Raw genomic sequence first — 13,738 nt, forward strand, 5'->3', positions numbered from 1 at the left:
GCTCTGTGAGGTACATGAAGCTGAAAGACAGTGAGTGGCCTAAGGTCACCCAGTGCGCTTCATGACAAGAGTGGGGATTTCAACTGTGGTCTCCCAGGTCCTTGCCTGATGCCCTAACCACACCACAGAAGCACTAGCATATTAGTCTGGGTTCATACCACATCTCTGCCTGCCTGCAGTTGGGTTGTTTCCTAAGCGGACTTTCCAGATATGGTGGCCAGAGGGTCTTTGGAAAGGCAGCCGTCCTGACTAAAGGGCGGCCCTCAAGGTTCATTTCAAAGATTTGCAACGACAACAACGGAAAGCATTAAAGCATTTGTTGCCGGGAGAATTCCTGATCCGTGTTCCTGGGGGGCTAATCATCACGTATCGTCTAAAATAAAACGCAATGGGGAGGCAGGTGTCCTCCCCGCACCCCGATGCACATCATCGTAGGCTCTGGAAATGGGTTAACTCTGCCCGCCTTATTTATCGCGGAGTTTGGGGTGGGGAGGGGAATACTCCTTGCGCGGCCGATGAGCTATTATTGTCTGGCATTTGGCCAGCGTCGCCTGCTTTTGACTGCGATAGAGTCCCTCCCTGCAACCTTATTAAGCGAACGGCTACAGACACAGCGGCGAGCTGTGCGCATGGTCTTAAAAGAATCTGATGGTGGCGAAGGGAGTTCGACTTCCCCCAAGAAAAGTCTCTCTCTCTCGGCCGCTCGCGGAGAAGCGCGCAGGCCAAGTCTCCTCCGCCTGGCCCGCTCCTCCTCCGCAGCGCACGTGGCCGGTCCGGTCCGGCGCAGGACTCGCCCGTTCCCCAGCTCAGCCTCGGGTGCTGCCCGAAGCGGCGTTGCGGCACTAAAGCGCGGGGGGGAGGCGGGTGGGCGGAGAAGAGGCATCGTGCGGCCGGGCAGCGGCACGTCTCCGCCTCGCGATTGGCTAGGAGCGAGGGGTGTGTCGGCACAGGGGGCGGGGCCGGCAAAGAGAAAGGAGAAGAGGGGAGGGAGGGAAGCCCCAGAGCGAGGCGCGCACGTGCTTGCGCCATTGTACGAGGTGCCTTTGACAGGCAAAGAGAGGGAGAGAGACCCCGCCGGTTCCTGGCCCCCTTCCGCCTTGGCAGGCGCACGTGCGGTACGTGCTCTGCCAAGCCGGTCGGCTCCCATTTGCGCCTGGTAGGGGGGAAGGGATGGCTGGGTTGCAGACAGTCTCCTTTTACAGGGGAGGAGCTGCTGCCCCCCCCCCTACACTACACACACACACACACGTACGTCGCTCTCTTGGGTGAACGAATGGCCTCCTTAAAAGAGGGGCGGGGCTGCAGTGTGTGTCTGTGATGAAGGGTCTTACGATGAAAGGGATGGGGGGTTGGGAGCAACAGACGCCGCTGGGTGTGCATCTGCTGAAGCCTCAACGGCAAAGATTGCGGCATTTAAGGGGCGGTTTTTCCCCCCCAGGAACGGCTTTTTCTGCACGTTAAAAGTCAAGACTACCAACCTCCAGATTCGGTACTGAAAATCACTACTAGCCCTGATTCGCAGACCACCAATAAGTATGCACTGAAAACGTGGAAAGGCGCCCTCTGCAACCTTCAAAGAAGCAGTAAATGTGTTAAAATCTGTGCTGCGTGAAGGGAGCGTGAGCATCTGCCCTCCAATGCACAACATGGTTCCCCATCCCATACCCCACAATGTATATCATTTAGCCAGAGAGGGGTCGTTATCCACCTTTCTGATGCGAGTACAAAGGTGTGGTGAAAACGTTAATAAGAATGAACTGATCCCGGAAGTGAGCAAGTTGTGTCAGTGTCAGTGTCAGCGTCTGTTAAGATGCTGTGCTGCTTCCTCCCTGCCTCCGCTTCTGTCTTTTACAATTGTTCATTGTAAAGGGGAAAGAGTCCCTATTTGGGAGGTGCTTTTAATCTGCAGGGTAAAAAGAATAGATGGCTAATCAAACGAGGCAAAAGCATCTCAACTGAGAGGGGCTTATGTTCCCACAGCTATAAATAAGAAACTCTACTGAAAACTATACTAATACAAACACTGCATGCAAGAAATCAGCAAATGCAAACTAGCAGCATTGCAAAACCTTATTGCTTTTCATTCCAGGTGCTTCCCTGCTGGTTAAAATTACCCTGGTCCAGGTGCTGGATACAGTCAATAACTTTTTGAGACCCTCCTCCCAAGAATAAGAATAATTTCAAGAGATTGTTACTCTTTAGCATATTCACTGCTAACACAGATGCATACATCATGCCAGTTTCGAAGTTGTTTTAATGTTTGAATTGTAAAAGGTAAAGGGACCCCTGATCATTGGATCCAGTCGTGACCGACTCTGGGGTTGCGGCGCTTGTCTCGCTTTATTGGCCGAGGGAGCCGGCATACAGCTCCCGGGTCATGTGGCTGGCATGACTAAGCCGCTTCTGGCGAACCAGAGCAGCACACGGAAATGCCGTTTACCTTCCCACCGGAGCGGTACCTATTTATCTACTTGCACTTTGACGTGCTTTCGAACTGCTAGGTTGGCAGGAGCAGGGACCGAGCAACGGGAGCTCACCCCGTCGCGGGGATTTGAACCGCCGACCTTCTGATCAGCAAGTCCTAGGCTCTGTGGTTTAACCCACAGTGCCACCCGCGTCCCATGTTTGAACTGTACCTGCCTACAAAAGCCAGAAAGAGAACCTGCAGATGGTTAGGAAATCTTTGCAGCCAGCCACACACTGAAACACTGGTGATTGCAGACTGAGAACGGTGGTACTGGCTGCACTGGTCAAAGTGGGCGGGGGTGTGACAGATGCTCAATATTTATTAATTAGCATATTCCCCACCCCCTGCTTATCCTCAGTGATTTATGTGCACCTGCGAAAGGTGATCCTTACTTTTTTCTCCTCTCCTTTTATCCAACATGGATGGATGTACACTCCAGGGAAGGAAATGGGTGAGAAAGTACGGTCTGAAAATAGGAAGGAGGAAAGGTAGTTTATAGAATGAGTCTGGTATTGTGCACTTGTGTGGTTCCTCGCTGTGTGTACAGCACAAGGAATTTCCAGCAGGTGACGCCATGGCACATAACCGCATTCTACACAGCACTCTCTAGAGCAGGGATTGTCAACCCGGTCCCTACCACCCACTAGTGGGCATTTCAGGATTCTAGGTGGGCAGTAGGGGGTTCTAGGGCACAAGCTGAATCCTTCTTCCATCGAGCACTGGTGGGCGGTAAGGAAATTTTACCATCAAGAAAGATGCATTAGTGGGCAGTAGGTATAAAAAGGTTGACTACCCCTGCTCTAGAGGACCACAGCTCAGGGGTACAGCCCATGCTTTGCAGGTTTCCAGGTTCAATTCTGGCATCTTCAGGGAGGGCATCGAAAGACTGCTGTCTAAAACCCTGAAAAACTACTGCTCCTCATTGTAGACAGTACTGAACTGGATGGACCAAATGGTGTGACTCAGAAGTATATGGAAGCTTCCTTTGTTCTTAACAGGAGTTCCACATTTTCCCTATGTCAAGATGCTGAGTCTGTATGCTGAGAAAATGTGGTGTCCCTACCACAGATGCACTACCTTCAGGAATGACGTCTGGAGTAAATAAGTGATCCTTACATGTTCATTGTGCTACATTTCATCTGAAAAAAGAGATGCCACATACCAAATCTTTTAAAACTATTGCTCTGTCTTGCTTTTCCATTGATAAACTGTTAACAACTTGTCTGCAACTGATAAATCCGTCACTGCAGGGTCATATGAATTTTTAATCTTTATCTGATTTTTGTAGCAAATGAAAGGGAACAGTGTCCTGTAGAATTCCCATACCTACCCAGGTCCCCATACAACCCAAGCACCACTGATTTCACTGAAAGAAGTTAAGCATGTACAGTACATATGTTTAAAGCTCCCACTAACATTACTTATATTTAAAAGGCTGGATTGTTATGTCTATTCTTTTCTATATAAAAATAATAAATGCACAGTCCAACCGGATATATCTGACACAGCTGCCTCCTAAAAATTACTATTACAACTTCCATACATTTTTGCTAATTTGACTAGGAAATCATTTTAAAATATCCTGTAAATCAATACAACTTTCCAGAGGTGTTCCAAGATTTAATCTCTCTCCTAGTGAGCTAGCATTTTCTCTCAGAGAATCAAGTTGTGCTCTTTCAGCTACTATTGGGTCAGATAATAATATAATAATATTCCTGTAGCCCACTGCAGGAATCCATGACAGCTGTGGAAGTTAGACTCCCTCCCTCCCTCCCTAAAGAGATGTTTGGCTCAAATGGAGGGGCTGAGAGTTCCATTCTCCGGGTTGCCAACATTCTGCTCACTGTGAATAGGGTCAAATGCATGGACGTAGCCAGGATTTTTGTTGGGGGGGGCAGGACTTTTGTTAGGGGGGGGCAGAACCAGTGTGATTAGTCAGTTAAGTTAAATATTTCTATTGTTTTACTTGACCTAGGGGGGAAGCTGCCCCCTGCCGCCCTCCCCCTTTGGCTATGCCCATGGTCAAATGGGAACTTTGGTAGGCAAAGCAATGGAAATGCTGAGCTTATCCACTCTTACTTTCTGCCCCACTCTTTCCAGGCACAGGTCCATAATTTAAAGCTCCATGCCTGAGCATTGCCCTGAGCTTACCCTGTGAAAACCCACTCTTTAGCACTCAGTCGGAGCAAAGGTCAAGTCAGGGTTTCCACTGATAGCTGTTTGCTCATACTGAGCTTTAAACAGAGGGATTCCGTGGAGCAAAAAAGAAAAGGTGCTCAGACACAGAGCGTTAATGCATGGACTGTGTCTCGTAACAGCGGAGGAAAGAGGAATGTGGATAAGTTTCACTGATCTGCAAACCAGGCTGCTGGCTGGATGCTTGAGAAATATTCCCCTTTGCAACCATCCTTTCGGTATATAGTAGGAGAGATCCAAGTAAGGAAAGAAAATTCTGCATTAAGGTCACCCATCCTTTCTCCTGGAGCTTTTTCCCTTGCGTGTAATGGGTGCTGCATGCTGGTGATCAAAAATGATTGGGTCCGAGTCAAAAGCGGGCATTCTGGAAAAACCAAAAGTATGTTAACGGGGCATGATCTTTTCTCTCTCTCGCTGCCACCCTCTTTTCACTTTCTATCTTTGGGCTCATCCACATTCCCATTTGTACCATGATTTCTAGGCACAGATCCCAGAGGTTTATTTTTTGTCCCACCACTTTCCCCAGGAAAACCTGCTATTTACTGCTGAATTGGAACAAATGTCAGTTGGGTTTTCTGCAGATTGATGTTTGTTCCAATTCAGCAGTAAATGGTGGGTTTTCCTGGAGAAAGCTGTGGAACAAAAAAAAAAAAACTTCTCAGACCCGTGCCTAGAAATCATGGAAATGGAAATAGAAATCTGGGGGACCAGGGTTCGAATCCCCACTCAGCCATGAAGCTCACTGGGTGACCCTGGGCCAGTCACCATCTCTTAGCCTGACCTACCTCACAGGGTTGTTATGAGAACGAAATGGGAAGGAGGAGAACCATCTACACCACCCTGATCTCCTTGTATATAAATGTAATAAATAAATAAATTGTGGGACAAAGGGAAGTGTAAACTTCATGAGCATTTCTGGATCTTCACTTCAAAACTTTTTAAAGTCTTAGGTTATACAATGTGGCTGAACTGTGTCTGCTTGCAGACAATAATGCAACTTTCTTTGTTCCTTTTTTCTCCTTGTATCACTGAACACTGTATTTAAACATACACACAAATGGATATAGTATGTGTGTGTGTGTGTGTGTGTGTGTGTGTGTGTGTGTGTGTGTGCATGTATGTGCAAACACACTTATACAAGTACAGTGGTACCTCGGGTTACATACGCTTCAGGTTACATACGCTTCAGGTTACAGACTCCGCTAACCCAGAAATAGTGCTTCAGGTTAAGAACTTTGCTTCAGGATGAGAACAGAAATTGTGCTCTGACGGCGCGGCGGCAGTGGGAGGCCCCCATTAGCTAAAGTGGTGCTTCAGGTTAAGAACAGTTTCAGGTTAAGACCGGACCTCCGGAACGAATTAAGTACTTAACCCAAGGTACCACTGTATGTGACTCTATTTTAAATGCACAAGGCCAATTAAAGTTATTTTCTCATTGACAGCAAAGGCATAAAACATATTTTTGCAGGAAAATAAAGAATGCCATAACTGTTCTTGGTTGTTGTCAAGGCCCACTGTAATTCAAGCCTCTGGTTTCAGCTGTCACCGACCAACTGAACTCTTGGGGTTTGTTGTTTCAGTGGTACCCTCAACAGAATTATAGCTTATTTGTCAGCCCTGAAGCATGTATGATATTCAACGCCAAACCAGTTCAAATGGTCCTTCGGTTCTGCCACAACATTCCACATACTGTCCAAGGATTACCTATCTGTACGCAGAATGTGTTTTCATTGACATTAAATCCTTCCAAAAAGCTAGCAGGCAAATTTCTTCCCTCATAGTGCTCTTGTCATACCAGGATGTTAGCCGTAACCCAGCACACCTTTTCAGAAACACTGAACAAGAAGAAATTGCAGAAAATAAATAAACAGAACTGTGCAGCAAAGGAGACCCACATTTTGATGTGAACATCTAATTCCCTTGCCTGTTGAGAGAGAGTGAGCATGAGGATGAACACAAGATGAGCTCTGCTGAATCAGGCCAAATACTTGTCAAGTCCGGGCATCCTGTTCTCTAGCTAGATGCCTGTGGAAAGTCGGCAAGCAAGCTGTGAGTGCAACAGCGCCCTACCCACTTGTGATTCTAGCAACTGGCGTTTGGAGGCAAACTGCACCCAAACAGTGGAGGTAGATCATAGCCATTGTGGCAAGTAGCCATTAATAGCTTTATCCCCCATGGATTCGCCTCATCTTTTACAGCCATTCAAGTGGGAGCAAATCCTATAGTTCAACTATGTACTGTGTGAAGGAGGATTTTCTTTTGTTTTCTTCCAACATGCAGCATCGGTGGATGACCCCACATTCTGTTATTATGAGAGGGGGAGAACTCCCACTCCACTTTCTTTTTCTGCTGACTTTCCTGCCTCCTCCCCTCCCTATCACCTGCCATGATTTGGAAGAATAAGAAGGGAGTTGGTTCTACTCATTTAGGCTCCCCGTGTAATTAGAACCCTAGAAGGATTCTTCCCCCGCACCCCGAAAAAACATTTATTTAAAATTTACAATACAATATATTTTCAATCAATATACACAGTCACCTCTGTGGTGATGGTAGCATTAAAAGAACAAGATATTTTAATAGAAGGATTCTAAAAACACATAGAGACCCTAAGCAAGTAAAAAAGGCTTTCCATTGCAGAATTTCACACCTGTAATTCTGGAGGGCTCTGGGGAGGAAGTGTTCGTACCCAGAGTTACATCTTTGTATGCTGTTTACAAGGCAACAAAATTATTTTGGTTGACATAAAAGTATTCCCCGCCCCCCATGATAATCATTGATGACTAACTTATCTGCTTTGGGCTTGGGCTTGGGTGCTCATCTGGATTGGTAAGAAAACCCAGTAGAATTACTGGAGAATGGACCCAATAGCAGCAGACTGCAATTAGGTTTCAAAGGGAAAGTTTGATGAAGGGACATAATTTTGCAGGTTCCCCTTTTTTGTGCATATAATTATTTTTCTCTGATTCCCCAGACTCACTTAGGTCTTGGGGATCTGCCAAGCGCAGATAGAATGAACCAACAGCAAAAAAGAAAAAAAGGGGGGGAAGTTCCAATTAAAATAAGCCAACCATTAAAATGTCACGGCCTGGAGTGCTCCTGTTCACTGTTCCTTCCATCCATGCACTTTTCAGGGATATTCCATTCTGTTCCATTCCTCCCACAAGTTTTCCATTTCTCTCCCCCCCCCCCTTCCAACAGTCAACAACAAGCATACTCTATTCTCACTGAACTGGTTTCAAAGTTAGGGGTGGGAACTTAGAGGAGGTTTTCCTGAAGATTTTTTTTGTAATCCTGTACAAATCTTCAGGTTCTCCCCCCTCCCCCAAGCCTGCTGAGATCTCCCTCCTATGTGTGGGTAATACCATTTGGGCTGCATAAATAAGCCTTAGTAGTCATAGCCTGAACAGAGATTGGAAATAGAGAGAATGATGACGGGAAAACAGCCTAACAAAGGGAATGAAGTGATTTCTGGCTAGACTGGGAAAAGCCCATGGGAATGTTGTACAGGGAGCATTATGCAACTAGTAAAGAGAAGGACCAGATGGGGCTTAGGAGTTCTTTACCATCTATGACCTCAATAATGTTTTAACTGGCTGTTTGCTAAGGATCGGTTCCAACAACCAGCATGGCTCCTGCCTAAGTCTCACCAAAATAAAGAAGGCTGCATTAAAATAAAATAGTTTGTGCCTGATGTCAGCAGTATAATGGTTTACATTGTTAGCAGCACAGTGCACTGAGCAAATCACATATCTTAAAAGCCGATCCTATGAGCCACTGACACACAGTATGATCCGTTCCCATATTAACACTGGAACAAGTCTTTGGACAGAAGCAGAAACTACTACAGTACTTCGTGTCAGTAGTGTCAGTTTATTTCTGGAAACTATGCTTTAATCTCTAACCACACAAAAGAAAAGGGTTTTACAAAATGTATGGAAACCACTGGCGGAGGAACGGGGGTGCAGAGGGAGCGGACTGTCCCTGGCACCACTATTCCAGTAGGGTGTCATCGCGGCGCCCCCCCGACATACGCCGTGTACCCGCGCAAGCACCGGGCGCCACACCCCCCAGACAGCACATCACACCCCCAGAACACGCACTACGCCCCTGCGGGCAGCACACCACGCCCCCCAGGCATGTATCACCCCCCTGGGGGGCACCAGCAATGCCCCCGCCTGCTCTCCGCCCCCTGTAGCGGAGCATGCAGCTTCCCCACTGATGGAAACCATCTATTCAAATATGTCGTTGTGAGTTTGGGAGTGGGGTTAGGCTGTATGTCTGAGTCCCTTCTAATTCCTGGATCCAACAAGTATCCAATTGCTGAAACAGCCAGACAAGTTTCTTGATAACGGCTTTAGTGTGGGTCGTTAAGGTAACAAAGGAAGTGGCTCTGTGCCAGAGTGCAAATGGGTGGGCGACCTTTCATCAACTGGCTGGTAGTTACAAAGACAAAGGCCAGAGTTGAGGGATGTGAGCTGGAAGCTGGAAGCAGGCTGGGCAGCTGGGAGACAGATTTCTGTTGGAATCCAAGGCTGTGGCTATGGGAGAAGCAAGACCCTCTTGGGGTGTTAATGCTGTGAGCCCCCACTAGAGGCTCAGGTTGCATATACAGTATGTGTAAATAAGCCATATATTCTAAAGACACCACAGTCTCTGCTGTTCTTCATTCTGAGGAAACCAAACTCTGGGTAAGCATCTGGAACCCCTGGAATCTCACACTGCTCAGAGATTGGAGAGGTGTGAAACAATATTGATGCAGTGGCATATGCTATTTGCTAAACTGAGATCCCATTTCAGCGAGCAAAATTGCAATTATATTTTGTGGGAGGCTTTGTGGGCAGCTGGTAAGGAATATACATAGAATAGCAGCCAGAACTACAGTACAATTCAATTTAGATGAATGGCCTTAGATAAGCAGAAACGGCATCATTCCGGTTCAAACAACCTGGAAAATATCTAGATAATCATACATTTGAATTAGCTGTGATGCTATTTGCATGCAAGCAGTTGCACAGGTGTACAGGTAGATAGCCAGAATTTCTATTTTAAAACGGTCAGACAGTAAGACTCTATTGTATTAGCGAGTTCTATAATGTTAAATATAATTATGACACCCTGCGTGGAAATAGATAACCACTAACAAAATGGCATCTGCTTAAATGCATATTGTATTGTGGATAGAACTGTATGGAGAGGCAGTTAGCTGTAGCTTCCTGTTATACAGTAAACTAAGCAGTGCCACACCTCTGCAACTACTTGGAAACCCAGACAGCCGTGGAAATGGGTGGGGAGATTAATGGAATATCAGAACAGATCTTACCATGAATTGTTCAGCAATAGTGCAAGCTCAGCTTCCTCCCAATTTCCTCTGTGCTTTGCAACTGAAATGACAGACATGCATAACAGCAATCTGACATTGAGCCATCAGTCTTGTCCTCCCCACGTGCTTCAAGCATTCTTTCCAGCTTTGATATTTTTTTAAGCACTACACTACACCAACATTTAAGCACATCATTCTGCATTTTAGTAATGGGCTGCATATAGTTCAGTCATAATTTAAAAACCTCTGCGTCTACTAAAAAAAGATAATCTTTTTTTTAAAAAAAAACAACCTTGAGTATCAGGTGTCATGTTAGAAAAAGCATTCTCTCTCATCCCAGGGGGAATGTCTTTTCTAAGCCAATGCCAACTGTAATACATATAGTCACTATTTACAGTGGTACCTTGGTTTAAGAACAGCCCTGTTTACGAACTACAGAATGAACTTAATTCGTTCCGGAGGTCCGTTCTTAACCTGAAACTGTTCTTAACCTGAAGCACCACTTTAGCTAATGGGGCCTCCCACTGCCACTGCACCGCCGGAGCACGATTTCTGTTCTCATCCTGAAGCAAATTTCTTAACCCGAGGTACTATTTCTGGGTTAGCGGAATCTGTAACCTGAAGCGTCCGTAACCTGAAGTGTCTGTAACCCGAGGTAACACTGTATTCGGTTTACGAACTCCACAAAACCAGAAGTGTGTCCTGGTTTGTGAACTTTACCTCAGTCCAAGACCAGAAGCCGAACGGTGGAAGGGCACCGGTGGCAGGAGGCCTCATTAGGGAAAGTGTGCCTCAGTTTAAGAACAATTTCGGTTTGAGAACGGACTTCCAGAACGGATTAAGTTCATAAACCGAGGTACCACAGTATATAAAAGGAAGCAATTTGTTTCAATTCATTGTTTCTCATATACAAACCATGGAGATTTAATCAAGCAATGAACAAGTTCATTATTTAAAACTCATGTAACTAATAAACTAGTATTCATTTTATTTTTTTAAGCGCAAAACTGCTCCAGGAATTGGGAGGGGGAGATCATCACAGGAGCCTCATGCACAGCCAGCTTCTGCTTCAGAGCTTGACCTTGGAGAGAAAATATATGCTTGGACTGAATAGAACTGGGGTCCTCACTGCTCTAAAAATGCCACATTTGTCTTCATCCTTGATTTCTCATGTGACAGATTCTATAGGCCTCTCCAGATGGGTACGGCTGCCATGCAGCAGATGTTTCCATGGCTATCATCTTCATATGGTTAGCAGTCATCTGTTTCCCTACTCCGTTGTTCCAAGGTGAATTTTTGTTTCTCAGCATATGCCAGACTCAACAGCTCATAATTTGCTAAAATGGTACCTTACATAATAGGATTCCCATGAGCAACTCTTTTTTTGTCTATTGTGGCTCTATTGTGGGACAATTTATGGTGCTGTCTTCCAGATGTTGTTGGACTCCAACTCCCATCAGCTCCAGACAATATGGTCAATGGCCTGTGACGGTGGAAAGCGTAGTCTAGCAACATCTGTGGGACCACAGGTGCCAAACCACTGATCAATTCATGCAAATACATTCCCCCCATGTCGTTACATCTAAGTCACCCTTCTCCAACCTGGTGCCCTTCAGATATTGTTAGACCACAACTCCTATCATTCCGGACCATTGGCCATGCTGGTTGGGCCTGATGGGAGCTGAGAGTTCAACAAAACCTGGAGGGCACTAATGTTGGGGAAGGCAGATCTAATTGCTATAGTCTGACCTCTAAAGGGCCAGCCTTTGTTGTCACTAAAAACTGGGACAAAAGTCTGCTGAATCTCCACATTGCTTCTGCATAGCTATGAATAATGAAATTGTTGGAAATGTCTTCATCTGGGCAGCCACATTTTGAAGACTCTTTTATGATAGACTATCCCCAGTTAGCAAAGAAAGCTGCAATTTTCCCCCAGCTAGGACAGCAGTTAGTGAAATCATGCCTGTTTATCATTATCTGTCTCATATTAGCTGTAATCGCATCACAGTTTTGTTTATATATACAAGTAATGCAAACCATGCATAGCCTAACTTTGACTCAAAAGATTAAAGTAGATACATAATTCTGGCAAATTGCTTGGAATTATGGTTTAACAGCATCTGGTTCAGATATTCTGCAGTAAATTGCTGGAACCAGTGCTGCCTGTGTCCGTACTTTTTCCCCTCCTCTCCTTTTATTTGAACCAAAAACACATGTCTTCCATCCATTTTCCATGTAATCAGTTGTATAAAACCCACAAGCCTTTGAGAGAAATAGGTGAAATCAAGATGCTACAGTGGACCACCTTTAAAGCCTTCACAAAAACTAGGGTGTTCACAGCTAAGATTATCAAGAAATGGCTAATGATGCAGCAACTGGCATCATCTGGAAGACAACAAAATGACATCTGCATCTATCCCCCATCATCCTACACAACTTTGGAAGCTGTCGACTACAAAGTTTGATCGCTGGCCTGCATTGCTCAGATCAGCTCTGCACTGAGAGGTAGCACGTCTCTGGCAATTTAGAAAGGGGTCTTTTCCTGCCCTGCCTGCAGAAGGCAGTGATTCAACCTCTGCATTCAAAATAGATGTTTTGCCACTGAGCTGTGGCCCTTCCCTGCAAGTGTGCCAAAATCAGAGGTCAAGTATTATTTATTCATTTAATACCCACCAGAAGTGCCAACTTCCACCTCAGATTGAGGGCACCTGGTGTGTGGTGCACATGTGTGGTGTCATGTGCACAACACATGATGTGCATGCATCATTACATCATTGGGAGGAGGCTGAGGGCAGAGCCTGAAGCAGTGCAGCTCAAAGGGGCAGCGGCTCCTCCTCCCTTGCACTCGGGAGGAGCCAGCCACTGAAGCTGTGCCATGCTCAGCTCCATGCTCAGCCTTCCCTGCCCCCTCAGCATTGAGGGGGCTCAGTCCTCTCCCAACAGATATTGAGGGGGCCGAAAACACCTTGGTCCCATAGAGTTGGCATGCCTGCTACCTGCCCCCCCCTAAGCATTCCAGGGCAGGTTATAGCATTAAAACAATATATTAAAAACAATTTAATACAACTTACAACTGTAAAAATAAGGTGGCTTCTAAAAACATTCACCTCAAGTGTCAAAAGCCAGAACAAGAAGATGCATCTTCCAAAAGCTGTATAATGAAGGTGAGAGGCACACTGCTGGAATTCCATAGCTTAGGAGCCACCACGGAGAATGCCCTCTCCTGTGCCGCTATACATCAAGCCTCTGAGTGCGGAGGAACTACCAGGAGGGCTCCCTATCTCAGCAAAAAGGTATAAATAACTGTAGAAAGTTCAAGCATATGAACAAACTCAAGCCAAGCCAAGCCAAGGCATGTGTTATGGAGAGAGGCAGAAAAATCCCCAGCATTATAACTAGTCAGTTTGACCGGGAAAGTAGGAAAACTAGTCCCAAAAAAGAAAAGCCAACTCTTGCCAAAGGAGAAAGCTCTGGCACAGCTAGAATGGCTTCAAAATATTACAGAGATGGGGGTGGGGGGGGGAAGTAACTCCTCTTGGTTTCTAGGCAAAGCCAAAACTCACAGATTATGTGCTGCCCCAGCAATATGCAGGATCTATACCTGCAGAAATTATGCATCATCACAGAGTAGATGCGCAAGTTCCCACTTTAGACAATACACAGGAAGCGTACGAAGAGGAAGTGCTTCCTCCCATCTGCTTTCTGGGTAAGATCTAAGGTTTCCCTCACAAGCTCCCAGTTGACCAGCCTGGCAA

General features: G+C 46.0%; 1 long non-coding RNA gene across 1 annotated transcript in view; it reads right to left on the reverse strand.

Moving 5' to 3' along the window:
- Positions 1 to 13,738, reverse strand: part of LOC310753276 — a 61,727-nt gene that overhangs the window by 46,053 nt on the left and 1,936 nt on the right. The window contains exon 2 of the long non-coding RNA XR_014543313.1: positions 9,984 to 10,044. This is a non-coding gene — a long non-coding RNA (uncharacterized lncRNA). The remainder of the gene's footprint in view (positions 1 to 9,983; positions 10,045 to 13,738) is intronic.

This window comes from Podarcis filfolensis, assembly GCF_964270895.1.
Source record: "Podarcis filfolensis genome assembly, chromosome: 2".
Taxonomy (NCBI): domain Eukaryota; kingdom Metazoa; phylum Chordata; class Lepidosauria; order Squamata; family Lacertidae; genus Podarcis; species Podarcis filfolensis.